The 13,583-nt window shown below is 40.9% G+C and overlaps 1 protein-coding gene across 1 annotated transcript in view; it reads left to right on the forward strand.

The window, feature by feature from the left end:
* grid1b (glutamate receptor, ionotropic, delta 1b) overlaps positions 1-13,583 on the forward strand; it is a 741,339-nt gene that overhangs the window by 632,995 nt on the left and 94,761 nt on the right.

Consider the following 13,583-nt stretch of genomic DNA (forward strand, 5'->3'; position numbering starts at 1 on the left):
GTGGAATTAACTACAAAATGTAAACATACAGCAGAAATTATGCAGATCAGACACTCACAAAATTTGTCAAATAAAACTGGCATGGAAGAATTTTCAATCTTTACAGTTGGTTAGGTTTTGCAAGGTAGAACAGCTGACTTTCTGGCATACTTTACTAGGGCTGAACAACATCGCTTCACCACTCTGATTTAAGGCCCTGGATTGGCTTTGGAAAAGTGCCTTTAACTATACAGTGCATCAGCATAAATGCTGGTTGTAATATTATTCTCTATCATTTGATGAATAACTGTGCCCATTAACAACGGAAAATGTACACAAACATCAATACAGTTTTATTTACGTTACGGCTTTGTTTCCACGAAGACACTAATGTGTTTACAAGAAAAACACATACTGTTCACATTACTTTTGAAAACTGAATCCTGTAGCCTATATATATACTACTATGGCCGTTCATGTCGAGTGCGACGAACTGCTTCCCGTTTAGAGCGTCTCTCTTCCAGAAATGACTTATAGGACTCCTGAGAGTCCCTACGGCCGTTGTTAATTGCTGCACGCCAGTTGGTTCTGTCAAATGCAAGTGCCTCCCAGTTGTCCAGGTTGATGGAGAAGGCCTGAAGATCCCTCTTAATGACGTCTTTGAAACGTAGATGGGGGCGACCACGTTTGCGGGGGGCATTTGCCAGCTCGCCATACAGCAAGATTTTTGGGAGGCGGGTGTCCTTCATTCGATAGATATGCCCAGTCCAACGGAGGTGGCGTTCACGAAGGATGGTGTACAGGTCACTGGAGCCAGTTCTCTCAAGTATGACAGAGTTTGGCACTTGGTCTTTCCAGCATACACCCAGTATGGAGCGGAGGCAGCGAAAATGGAAGGCGTTGAGGCGATGTTCGTGCCTTCTGTAAGTTGTCCATGTCTCACTTGCATATAGCAAGGTGCTAAGTACACATGCATGATATACACGGACTTTGAGGAGCAATGAGAGGTTCTTGTTGTGCCAGACACGCTTGCTCAATTTTCCAAACACCGATGATGCCCTCCCAATGCGCATGTCAAGCTCTGCGTCAAGGTTATTGTTATTTGATACTGTGGAACCCAGGTAGGTGAATTTGTCTACCACAGATAGAGGTATGTTGTTAATGTATACTGTAGGGTTCAGGGTTGCAGGTTGGGCAAGGATAACTGTTTTTTTAAGACTGATCTGCAAACCAAACTCTAGACATGCAGCGGAAAAAGATGAGCAGAGTAGTTGTAGATCTCCCTCTGAGTGGGCAACAAAGGCAGCATCATCAGCATAAAGCAGCTCACGTACCAGAACATGGCGCACTTTAGTCTTCGCCCGCAGCCTGGCCAGATTGAACAGTTTTCCTGAGCTGCGGGTGTGTAGCAGGATACCCGAGTCATCAGGGAAGGCACGGCGTAGTAGGGCAGAGAAGAAAATTCCAAAAAGGGTAGGAGCAAGGACACATCCCTGCTTTACTCCACACCTTATCTGGAACTCTTCAGAGCAAGTGCCTTCAGACTGTACAGTTGCCTTCATGCCCTCATGAAACTCCGTGATCACCTTCAGTAACTTTGGAGGGCAGCCAAGTCTTTGTAGGATGAGGAAAAGTCCAGATCGACTAACGTAGTCAAAAGCCTTGGTCAAGTCTACAAACACCAAGAACAGAGGTTTTTGCTGTTCGATACACTTTTCCTGTAGTTGACGAACACAGAACACCATGTCTGCTATGGACCGGCCAGCACGGAAGCCGCACTGGCTTTCAGGGAGGATACGATCAGCAAGGATTTGTAGACGTGGTAAAATAGTGCGAGCAAATATCTTGCCAGCAAGACTGAGCAAAGATATTCCTCTGAAATTGTTACAATCTGCACGGTCCCCCTTGTTCTTGTAGATGGTGATGATGTTGGCATCTCTAAGGACATCTGGGAGATATCCACTCTTCCAGCACATCACAACCAGATGATGTAGAACAGAGGCAAGAACATCACCACCTGCCTTATAAGCCTCAGGGGGGAGGCCGTCAGCACCGGGAGACTTGTTATTTTTCAATGCTTTAATTGCAGTTTTGACTTCCTCAATGGTAATATCTGCATCCAGATCAGACATAGTAGGGAGCTCAGGAACAGCAGCATTTATTGCCAGTGTGTTGGCTGTGACAGGCTGAGCATAGAGAAGGCTATAGTGCTCTGCCCATCTCGCCAATTGAGATTCCAAATCAGTCAGAAGGTCACCTGATAGGGAATAGAGTGGAGAGGATTTTTTAGGGACTGGGCCCAAGGCTTCTTTCAGGCCCTCAAAGACTCCTCGAATGTTTCCATTGGATGCACTTGACTCAATACGGTCACACAGTGTGGTCCAGTAAGCCTGCATGGCTGTGCGAGTGACCCGCTGGACATTGCGGCATGCCTGCTTCAAAGCTGCCTTACTTGAGCGAGTGTTATGCTGCAGGTAGGACAATCTGGCTGAGCGCTTAGAGTCAATTTCAGGTAGGAGCAGGCTGGCATGGGTTTTGAACCAGTCAGGCTGGGATCTGGATTGCTTTCCAAAGATGGCAAATGCAGCCTTTGTGGTAGTAGAGTGGAAGTGCTGCCAGGCAGCCGTAATGTCTGCATAAGGAGGTGAGGAGTCAAAGCTGGAAGCAAGTAGTGCCTGGAACGCATGCTGCGATGCAGGCACATGGGTTGCAGAAACATCCAGACGAGGAGTAGGCTTAGGTTTGGCGTAATGAAACTTATTTGGGACCATCCTTAGTTTGCAACGTAGGAGGGCATGGTCAGTGTCACAAACTGCTGAGTGTAGTGATCGGCAGTGTGTTACTTCCTTCAAGTGTTCACGCTTCACCAATACATGGTCAAGTTGGTGCCAGCGCTTAGAACGTGGATGACGCCAGGTGACCTTGGAGGAGCTTGAGCCCTGAAAGAATGAGGAGGGGACACAGAGTTTGTGGGTGCTACAAAATTCCAGTAAGCGCTGACCGTTGTCATTCATGTTGCCATATCCATGGCTTCCCAGAATGTCAGGCCATGCACTAGAGTTGGCACCCACTCGGGCATTAAAGTCACCAAGGATCATCAAACGCTCAGTTGAGGGGATCTTTTGAACAATAGCGCTAAGTTGATTGTAGAAAGATTCCTTGACGTCTAGATCAGAAGTCAGTGTAGGGGCATAAGTGGCTATGATTGTAACTGGGCCACAGTTTGTGTGCAGGCTCAGTAAGGAGAGACGTGAGGAGATGGGCACAGGTTTTTCCACTGAGGAAAGTAGCTTGTTTTGGATTGCAAAGCCAACACCGTGCATTGGTCTTTCACCGTCTGGGTATCCATTCCAGAATAAAGTATAGTTTTTTTCCCGGACAGAACCAACACCGGTCAGCCAGGTTTCACTCAGGGCAGCGATGGAGATGTTAAGTCGGAGTAATTCTGCATCAATCAGGGCTGATTTACGAGGTGAGACGCAGTCCATGTCAGAACTAACACCAAGAGAGCGTACATTCCAGCATGCGATGGAGGTATATGCGACAGTTGCAGGATGACGACCAGGTCGCGCCTGCCGTACACGCGAACCTTGCCGAGCAACGACAGCACTCTTAAGGACAGAGTGCTCCCGAGTTGCCAGTCGTGGAAGCTGAAAGTTTGCCGTCATAAAAGGAGAGATGAGATGCTCATAGTAGAGAGCGCCCGGGCAAAAAAATTTAAGTGAAAGCATGCATGCCCAGGTCAAACTTCCACCTCTGGACTCAGCACTACAAATTCCAACGGAACACAGGTGTGTGACGGTTGGTGTAGTTATGAGTTGCCCCGCAGTGACCAACTGACTAGGTCTATTGCCCCGTGACCATTGGCGAGGTGCTCTTCTGCTCACCGGGCGACTGAGACAGACCGACTCAGGTGCTATGAAAGCAGACGCGCTCTGATACTCAGCATACCAGCCCCTGCTGCCGGGCTAGTAGGGTGGGGTGGACTGGGTTTCGTCTGGTCTCTCGCCTTTGACCTGTCTGGCTTGCTTAAAGCTACCAGGGGTACAAATCCCCTGCCAGCTTAGCTCTCAGGGTCATTGGGACTCACAAGCTGTTCCGCCACGGCAAGGCACCAGTCCACGGAACAGTGGATATATATATATTATTTTATTTATTTTTTATTTTTTATTTATATATATATATCTTTTATTTTTATTTATTTATTTTACACAAAACTATTCTTTTATCATATATTGATTTGAAATTTATAAAGACTTGAACAGTCACACCTTTGTACCACTCCTGAAACAGTTCCTGTTCAATATTCCTGTCATGTCTGAAGTGTTTTGTTTTTTTACATTTTCATGAAAACTGCCCTGCCATCAGTAGTCCGTGATTGAGCTCATTTTACCATGTTTATGTAACTATAAATTGATTAAAAAGGAACACTCCAGTACGCTAAACTAGAGAAAAGACAGCCGGGTGGAAGGAGGAGCCTAGTCTCGCATAGCCGAACCTTCAGACTGACTGAATGTCTTCAGAATGTCTGAAGTCATGTAAAGCAACCAATCACAGTTCATTTTGTTCTGCGGCATGTTTAGAGCATGAAAATATTATGTCACTACAATAACAGACTGGCATCTAATAAATGGTTAATTCAAGAACATTGTGCTAGTTTACTGCAATGGCGCTGCAAACGTCACATACTTTTGAAATTCCAGCATTTAGTTGATTTTGATAAGCGCTCATTGTCACAGTTGTAAATTTGGTGGCTTTCTTCTACCATGCATTGGCGTCACAATGGCTTTGTTTCCATGCGGACCGTTACACCTGAAGTGTTTCAAATTTTTGGTGGCATATGCTTCAGACATTCAGCCAATGGTCCATGGGTGTAATGTCTGGGTCTAAGATTTGGAGGAGAATAACTGAGCCGAAGAGTAGGTGGGCTGAGGCGCAGACGAAGTTCCATAAGTCCATGGAGAAGGCAGAGTGATGACTGACCAAAGTGGAGCCGAAGCGATGAGGGAGCCTGGTGAAGCAGGAGGATGATGGTCCTAGGTGGAGCTGGCGGATAGGAAGCCTAAGTCAGGTCAGAGCTGCTGAAAGGAGCAAGTGATGTAGTCAAAGGGCTGACGGGAGCCAGCAGAGACCGACATGGGCAGATGGTTATGAGACAGCCTCATTGGTTGTGATAGGGCTGGCAGAGGAGGTGGGTGTGGGAGACAGGATGGGAGCATCAGAATCCACAGTGAAATGGTGCTGGGTGACAAAACAGACATAGTGATAATCATTGCACACTCTAACATTACAATTAGGTTCTTGCTCAGCATGCTTTATTCACCCTGGCTACTTAAATTTGGGTGGAGCTCCATTCCATGCCACCATGCCAGGGACTGGCTATCAAACCTGGTCAGACATCACTTCTTGCTCTGGTTCCAGGATGAACTTGGCCTTGGGGGGTATGCTCCGGGTCGGAAAAGATGGTCGGCTCACACACTTGGTCAGACTGAGCTTTCCTTAGCTCTAGGTCTAAGTTTTTTTTAAACTTCATTTTTGTTCTAACTTTGCACAGAATTTGTTTTAGGTCATTTTTTAGGACGTGCGGTAAGCCTTCAGTCCACTGCTTAAAACTTGCAAGCATCCCTGTTTTAAACCCAAAATCCCAGATTTACTGAGATCCAAAGTAATTGGGTATGAGTTTGCTTGCACAATGTAACAAATTGGAGGTGAGATTCTCATGAGAGACAGGGTACATGAGAAAGATGAACTGTTTTGAAAAGTGTGTGGTGCATACTGTAGGTTTCTTTTATTTATTTTTCTTTCCGTTAGAACAGATGCGTATTTAGTGTCAATATTAAAAAGCAGTAATCCTCAATAGACCACATTATAGATTAGCTCAGTCATTTATTTGCGAGTGCTATCAAGTTGGCATGAATCTGTAGTAAATCGAGGTGTTTATTATGTTATATAGTTGATTGCTTAGTCATTATATTTTCATTAAAGCAGTATCATGAATAATGGATGTCTGGAATATACAAGCAAACTGATAAAAGAGTGTAGGCTAGCATTTGTAATTTGGAAGTGAAAATGGTAGGCTGTAGTGGATAAAATCAGCATAAAAACCATGATTAAATTATGCAGTTTTATCAACCTTATGAGAAAAGGCCAGTTTAAAAGGATGTGTACATTAACAAAGGCTTCAAATACAGCAGATCGCACATCCAACAATTCCCACTTATTGCAACCATCATAGCCAGCACAAAAATTTGCCAATCATTTTTGATGCATGTTAAAGGCAAATTGGTGTAAATAAATGGCAGCTGGTGTTTAATCGATCACATGTGATTGAAATTTCACTGGGTAACTCAATCTGTGAGTTGTGGAAAATTTTAAGTTAATTGTGAAGGATGAAGCCTTCCTGTTAATCATGCTGTGAAGCACCGCATGCTGCTGTTACATATTGACATCTCCTCCTGCTGAGTATACAATGCATAGGTATGAATGAAATTGAAATTGAAAATACCAAGTAACATTATTGTGGCGAGGTTGACGAGCGAGAGACGTGGGAGGAGCGAGTACTTTCATTAGGGAGCTCAAAGGCATATAAGGACGATCGACACCAGTGAAATGATGTGAGAGGACCAGGCCTGGACTTTACGCTTGTTTTTTATAAAAATGTTTTATTTTGTGTGTGCATGGCAGTCGTCTGTGAGGGGCTGCCCGCATTTCTTTCAGTTTGTTTATTTATTAATATAAGTCTTTTGAATGTCCGCTGGTCCCGCCTTCTTCTTCCCATATCAACAAACTTCATTACACTGGTGCCGAAACCTGGGAGGAAGGAGGGACATGCTGTCGCAGAGTCCTCGCTGCTGAGGGGGATCGTGGTGCTGAGGAGTTCGGGCAGCGCGAATGAAGAAAAACCACGAATGGCTGCCTGAGGCAATGGTGCTTGACCGAAGACCATAGACAGTAGAAGAAATGGACACAGCATTCCCATAGACTTCAACGGCAGAAAATTAAAGTTAATTAGAAGCACTTACTTTCTGATGGCGAACTGTGAAGTGAAATCTGAATCGCGTTGTTTAAATGTTTTGTCCCGTTGCTTTTGGCTAACTATGGGCTTCTTCCCATTCTTCCCCCTTGACTTTATCAGACTTTATGTCTCCACGTCCCCCGACTTTCTCATAGACAGTTAAAGATTGCTTCTGAGCGTCTCCTCCTGTCTATACAGCAGGTGATGGCTTGGTTAGCAATGGCTGCCCCTATGGGTGGAACGCTTTCCGAGTGCTAGATTATCCCCTTGGGACGGAGAGCTCGCAGCCATACCCCTGCTTCGAGGTGGAGTGGCAGCTGTCCGAGAGGGAGCGGAGGAGTCGCCGGCATTCGCTGTGGGATGGAGCCTGCTGCCATCCGCCATGATAGGGAGGAGCAGGGGGTGTGGGACTCGCTGCCGGCTGCCCTTAACCGGAGTAGCTACCGTCAGCCTCCAGGGGGCGGAGGAGGATCGAGCTGTCCACCAAATAGGTGCTGTCTTGGGTGTACTCCTTCTTCCCATACGAACAAATATCATTACAATTATGTACTCTTTTCTTATTGCACATTGTTACAGAGTTTGCTGATACGGGAAGGAGGAGGCAGGAACTTGCAAATATTTAAAATACTTTAATCCAAAATGAACATAAAATGTACATTTTATAAAAAAGTTTTCCTCTAGGACAACTGCCGCGCACCCACATAATACATGAACAAAACATTAAAAAAAATCCAGGCCTGGTCCTCTCTCATCCTTCACTGTTGTCGCTTCTGGTTTTATTCCGACAGTCCTCCGTGAGAGATCCGAGACTGGTGTGATGCACAGCTGGCCATCCATCCAATTACTCACCGGCCCCGAGTCGCTCTCTCCCGGCTCTCACTGTCCCTGCCCGTCACACATATCATCTTAGAAGTGTAAAACATGAAACTAAACTAAAAATTAAATTAATTAATTTATATATATAATATATAACTTTATTCAACAATTTCTTCACATCTGTGTCAGTCTCCTACACTGTTGACGTAGAAAATACAGTCCAGCACTTCCGTGATACGTCAGACCTATGGCAGAATGCCGGCTTACTATTGGTTGAAGCTGTTAATGTGAGCATCAGGACGCATTCATGTGATCTTGCAGCTCCACGCAGGAGCTGGCCAATGTAAACTGCATAGAAGACTGACACAGAGGTGAAGAAATTGTTGAATAAAGTCGTTATTTGCTGTATTCTCGCTTCATACATTTAAGGGTGAACCACTAGAGTCACATGGACTATTTTAACAATGTTTTTACTACCTTTCTGGGCCTTGAACGTGTTAATTAGATAGCCATCTATGAAGTGGACAGAGAGCTCTCGGATTTAATCAAAAATATCTTAATTTGTGTTCTGAAGATGAATGAAGGTCTTAAGGGTTTGGAGTGACACAGGGGTGCATAATTAATGACAGAAATTTCATTTTTGGGTGAAATAGCCCTTAGTAGAATAATAATTAATATCCAAAAAAGTATTGTCAGGCATATTTCGAACAACAATCATTTGATGAAATGAAAGACTTTATGTAAGGACCACAGTGCAGCCGTCAAATACTAATTAACTGTACTCTTTATTCAAACCACTAGGTTTTACCTATTTGTCAGTTTTGGTAAGGAAGTGAAAATTATTTAAAATGTAATAAAATGTACTAGGGTCACTTTTTTTTTTTTTTTTTTTTTTTTACATAAAATAAGTACAGTATAATATTTCATTATTTTTATTTTATTTATTTTTTTACATACATGTGTGTCACTGAATGACCATTTTTTTGTTACTCAATGAAATTGTGTCAGTAAGGTATTGGTATTGAGTTTGTTCACATTATTGCATTTTTGTTTTTTGTTTTTTTGTTTTTTGGTATTAGTCTGTATCACCTTTATTAGTTTTAATTATATTCCTGAATAAATGACAACAGAAGCAATAACTTTGCTTGTCAATAACTGTGCAGCCTGAAAATCAAGCACAAAAGCCCTTTATAATGAACAGTGCAACAACAGATGCTGGTATAAAAACATGTTTGTGTAGGGAAAATTACATTACACTGAATGACGGAGATATATATATATATATATATATATATATATATATATATATATATATATATATATATATATATATATATATATATATATATATATATATATATCTAACATTAACATTTATGCATTTGGCAGACGCTTTTATCCAAAGCGACTTAAATTGTATTCAAGGTACACATTTTACATTTTTTTGTCAAGTCTTGCTTTCCCTGGGAATCGAACCCATGACCTTGGCGTTGCTAGCGCCATGCTCTACTCATTGAGCTACAGGAAAGACAACATTAACATTAAAACAAGAACTTCCTGTAAAGCTGCTTTGAATCAATATTAATTTTGAAAAATGCTATACAAATATGCTATTCTCCTTTTCAAGTCAAGATGTCAGACACATTTAAGAGATCAGTTTAGTGGTAACTTAGGATACGTATCATTTCAGACAATTTGATGAAATGGTTCAACTGGTTTACTGACCAGAACCGAATAAAAAAAACAGTTTGTTAATGAACCCAACAGTGCTGCTGGTTAGATTAATCATTACTTTTAACTTTCATTTTGTACTTGCTGAGCTTGATTATCATTAAATTATACCACACAATGTGCAAATTATTTTTTAACTTTTATTAGTCTCATCCATAATTATGAGTTTGTATAAGAGCCCCATCATACCTTACAATTTGCTTACACACCTTCATGCTTTGTGTATGAATCACATCTTGCAAATTCATATAAAATTTCCACATTGTAAAATAGTTCTAATTCTAGATCTGGATTTCATTTGAATATATTTTGCCATTAAAAAGGTCAAAGTGTTTCATTATTTTACTAATAAATTATATTATGTCTATTAATTCCAGTTCTGACCAGTAATCAGAGAATTTGTAAAGAATTGTGAATCTCTGTATTTGACATAGCTAAGAAAATTTCCATGTGGTGATATTGCATGCATAGTTGTGCATGGGTATCGCATTAATCCAAATGTACAAATACCTAAATAGAAATCCTTTTTGTATCACAGAGAGCAGTCTGGACTTATTACATACATATTCCATACTGTTTTTTTGTGGTCTATAAGTTTGTGGTCATTAATTTCTCCAGTCAAATTTCTACAGTACCAGTCATACGCCACTGCAGAAGGTAGTGCTTTCTCCCCAGATGTTTGAAACAGCAGACTGTGAAATTACGAGGAGCATCGCAAACCCATCAGTGCAAGGAGAACACTAGTTGGCTTTTAGCGTAAACATACATCCTTTGAACCTAGAGTCACATGGGGAACATAACAGGACATACATTGAAATGGGAAAAGGATGTTAGATTTAAGTTCTCTTTTTGTCCTAGCTGTTTGTCTACTCTTGCAGCAAATATAGATATAGTGCTTTTGAAAACAGATACATTTTACATCCTCTCTACAGCTCTCTGAACATTTCATCTACCTGTGAAAGTTTTCAGTCTGGACTATGAATAATGGCTGAGCAGCATCTTGATGATAAATATTTCAGTAACAGAACTGTTTTGCCTAATTTATTTACAAAGTACCTGCCATCTTAACTTCGCAAGTGATCACTCTACATGTAAAAAACTAAAACAGGAAAAACAATTCTAATATTGTTAATGAGTAATTAAATACACAGATAACAGTATTATTACAAACATCTCCTTTGTAAAAAAAAAAATATATATATTTATTGCTTATTTATTAGATTAGGTGTGTAAACGTCTGGAAAGCTCTCTGATAATGGGACTAAAATAGACATACACCACATGTCTTAATTCAAATTGTGTTTACTTTGATTATGACTGATTATTAAGGTAATGAGAAATCTCTGTTTACATGATGGTTTCTTAACTGTTAATCTGCGCCCCTATTCTTGAGAATTTTCTGATAATGACATACCTAAATAAAAAGATCTAAAGCTCTTAAACCTATATTCATAGATCTGGTCTTATTTTAAACTAGACACTTGAAATATTGTTACAAAAGAGTCATAATAACTCAAAATAGTATAGGAACAGAGTAAAACTAGGGGAAATATAGCCTGACAAGCCAGACCCACATCAAGATGTTTGGTCTGGAAACTCACCATAGACAGGGCTCAATCCGAGGGGCGGATAAACGGTTGTCTTTCAAACTCACTCTGCACGCGATAGGATAGCGCTACAACCAACCAGAGCAACAAAGGTGAAACAGAGCTTGTTAATAGATTAAACATTCGCCGTATCCGGTCAGCAAAACTCATAACACATCTTCCCTTTTTAAGAATGACTTCAGTACCGTTCTTTTCTCAGAGAAAAGCTTAACTCCAAGTCTTCCAGAGTCGCTGTCAAAGCTGATTCGAAAGACCGCCATTCGCCAGTTTCTGTGTTTACTGCAAACGCAACTCGGCCGTTGTCATTATGGCCCCGCCCACCAACTCTATATACCATGTGATTAGCCCGGCAAGAGTTAGGGGAATGCAGCTCAGAAGGGTATTGAGAGTTGCTAGACGGTACTTGTGGGTAGATTAAATTTCCTGCCGCTAGGGTGCGTCTAGATTTCTAGGCTAGGGGAAATATGCATGTAAGTGATTTTTTTTTTCTTAGGGAAAAATGTATGAGATTTTAATGTTAAGGTCCTAAAAATAACCTGAATATAAAGTTGAATGTCTGATCATGTTTTGATTTAAATTTGAGGATGATTCTCTCAAAAATGTAGCTTCTGTAAGCTTTTATGTCAAAAAGAAAAGACTAGGCATCTTTTCAAAAAGGCCAATGATATTAGAACTTTTTTAATTGTAAAGATAGTTTTTATTTAAAAAAATCTGACATATACTGCTAATTATAATGCATTTACAGTCCCTGAAAAAATAAATAAATAAATAAACTTTTTTACAGAATTTACAAGTCTAAAAAATCTCATAGTTAGTTGATAAAAAACAGTCTGCCAAAGAGTCTGCGTGTGTGTGATTAATTATTTCTGCTAAAACTGGCAGGCCCACGCTGATACTATTGGAGGCTATGGAGACAGTAAGCACGAGGTGTATTCATTCAAAGCTTACGACATATCTTACAAACACTGCACAAAATAATAGGCTTGTTTGAGATGGGCCTTGCCTCACCTGGAATAAAGGCGAGACTAGGTGGCTGCAGTCAGGGGAGGAGTGAAAAAAGTGCAAGCCAGACAATTCTCTCTTCTCGTAGTGGATCAGACACCTACAAGATCAGTTGCAGATATCGTGGGATTCCGATTTGTGCGCTGTGTTGCTGATAAACTGGATGTAATTTAAGTTCTTCTTTTAAATGAAAATAAATATTATGAACAAGACACCCAAAGTTTTTGTTATTTATTCCCATTCGAAAGACCTGTCTATAGAGCTGTTTTACTTTAATTACATACATGTTTTTATATATTTTTATAAATATGACAAAAATCACATAACCCACAGAGAGACCGTACTGTCCGAGAGTTTGGGAAAATTCACACATAATTTATACACATAAAAACATTATATCAGAGTTTTAAAATCAAAAATTTTAAAAAAGAACCATCCGACACATCCGCCTTGCCATCGCGAGTTTTTTGACATATGTCAGCATGACATCAGAGCAAGTCGGACCGCCCTCGGGACACATTTCTAACGGGCATGCATTACACGCTAATCACCGGTGATCAGTTCTGCACAGATTTTGCTCATCTCAAACAAGCTTATTGTCTTTTGATTCATTACTACGCCCATTAATCAAATCTATGCTGGCTATGCATTGGCTAGGCATTGACTGGCTTTATCCAATGAAAACCATGGGCACATTTGACTGACAGCTTTAGCAGCCAGTAACATGCTCCGTTTATATCATGTGTCATCAGAGAGCCTGTGATTGAAGGAGAGAGACCTGGGAGGGTTTAATATCACAGATACAGTCCACCGTACAGGGGAGATTGTCAGAATAATGATTATAATCGCTAGTTCATTGAAAATGAAGCATTAGTCCTAATGGGTTGTTATCATAGCTATCAAAATCTAGTGTTCGGCATTTTGCGTACGTGAGTTTTCGTTGTAGATGTCTAAAAAAAATAAAAAAAATAAAAAAATAAATAAAATAAAAACAAAAATAAATATTGTGTACTGTGCTAATTAATTGAGATTTCTTACAGCTCTTACAGGTTGTTGGCCTTGTCTGTTTCGTTGCTTCTATTACTCTCCCCTTTTTTGTAAGTCGCTTTGGATAAAAGTGTCTGCTAAATGATTAAATGTAAATGTAAATGTAATGAAAATGGACATGATTGATTACTCTAATGCAAAACGCTCATGCAAACAATGGAGGAATTTTTTTCTTTTTTTTCTTCTTATTTTGACGTTGTTTTGGATTAAAAACTGGGATGCATTTTGAAGAGTGGACTTACCCGGACATGTATGCTGTTATATCAGTTATACCCGGTTTGGACCCAAAAAATATAATATGAAATCCGTCCAGCAGGGGCAGGGGGAGCAATCGAACTCGCACTCGGTCCAGGCAATCGAACAAAGTGTGAAAGACCCTTAGACTC

The sequence above is a fragment of the Pseudorasbora parva genome, chromosome 21 (assembly GCF_024679245.1).
Source record: "Pseudorasbora parva isolate DD20220531a chromosome 21, ASM2467924v1, whole genome shotgun sequence".
Lineage (NCBI taxonomy): Eukaryota > Metazoa > Chordata > Actinopteri > Cypriniformes > Gobionidae > Pseudorasbora > Pseudorasbora parva.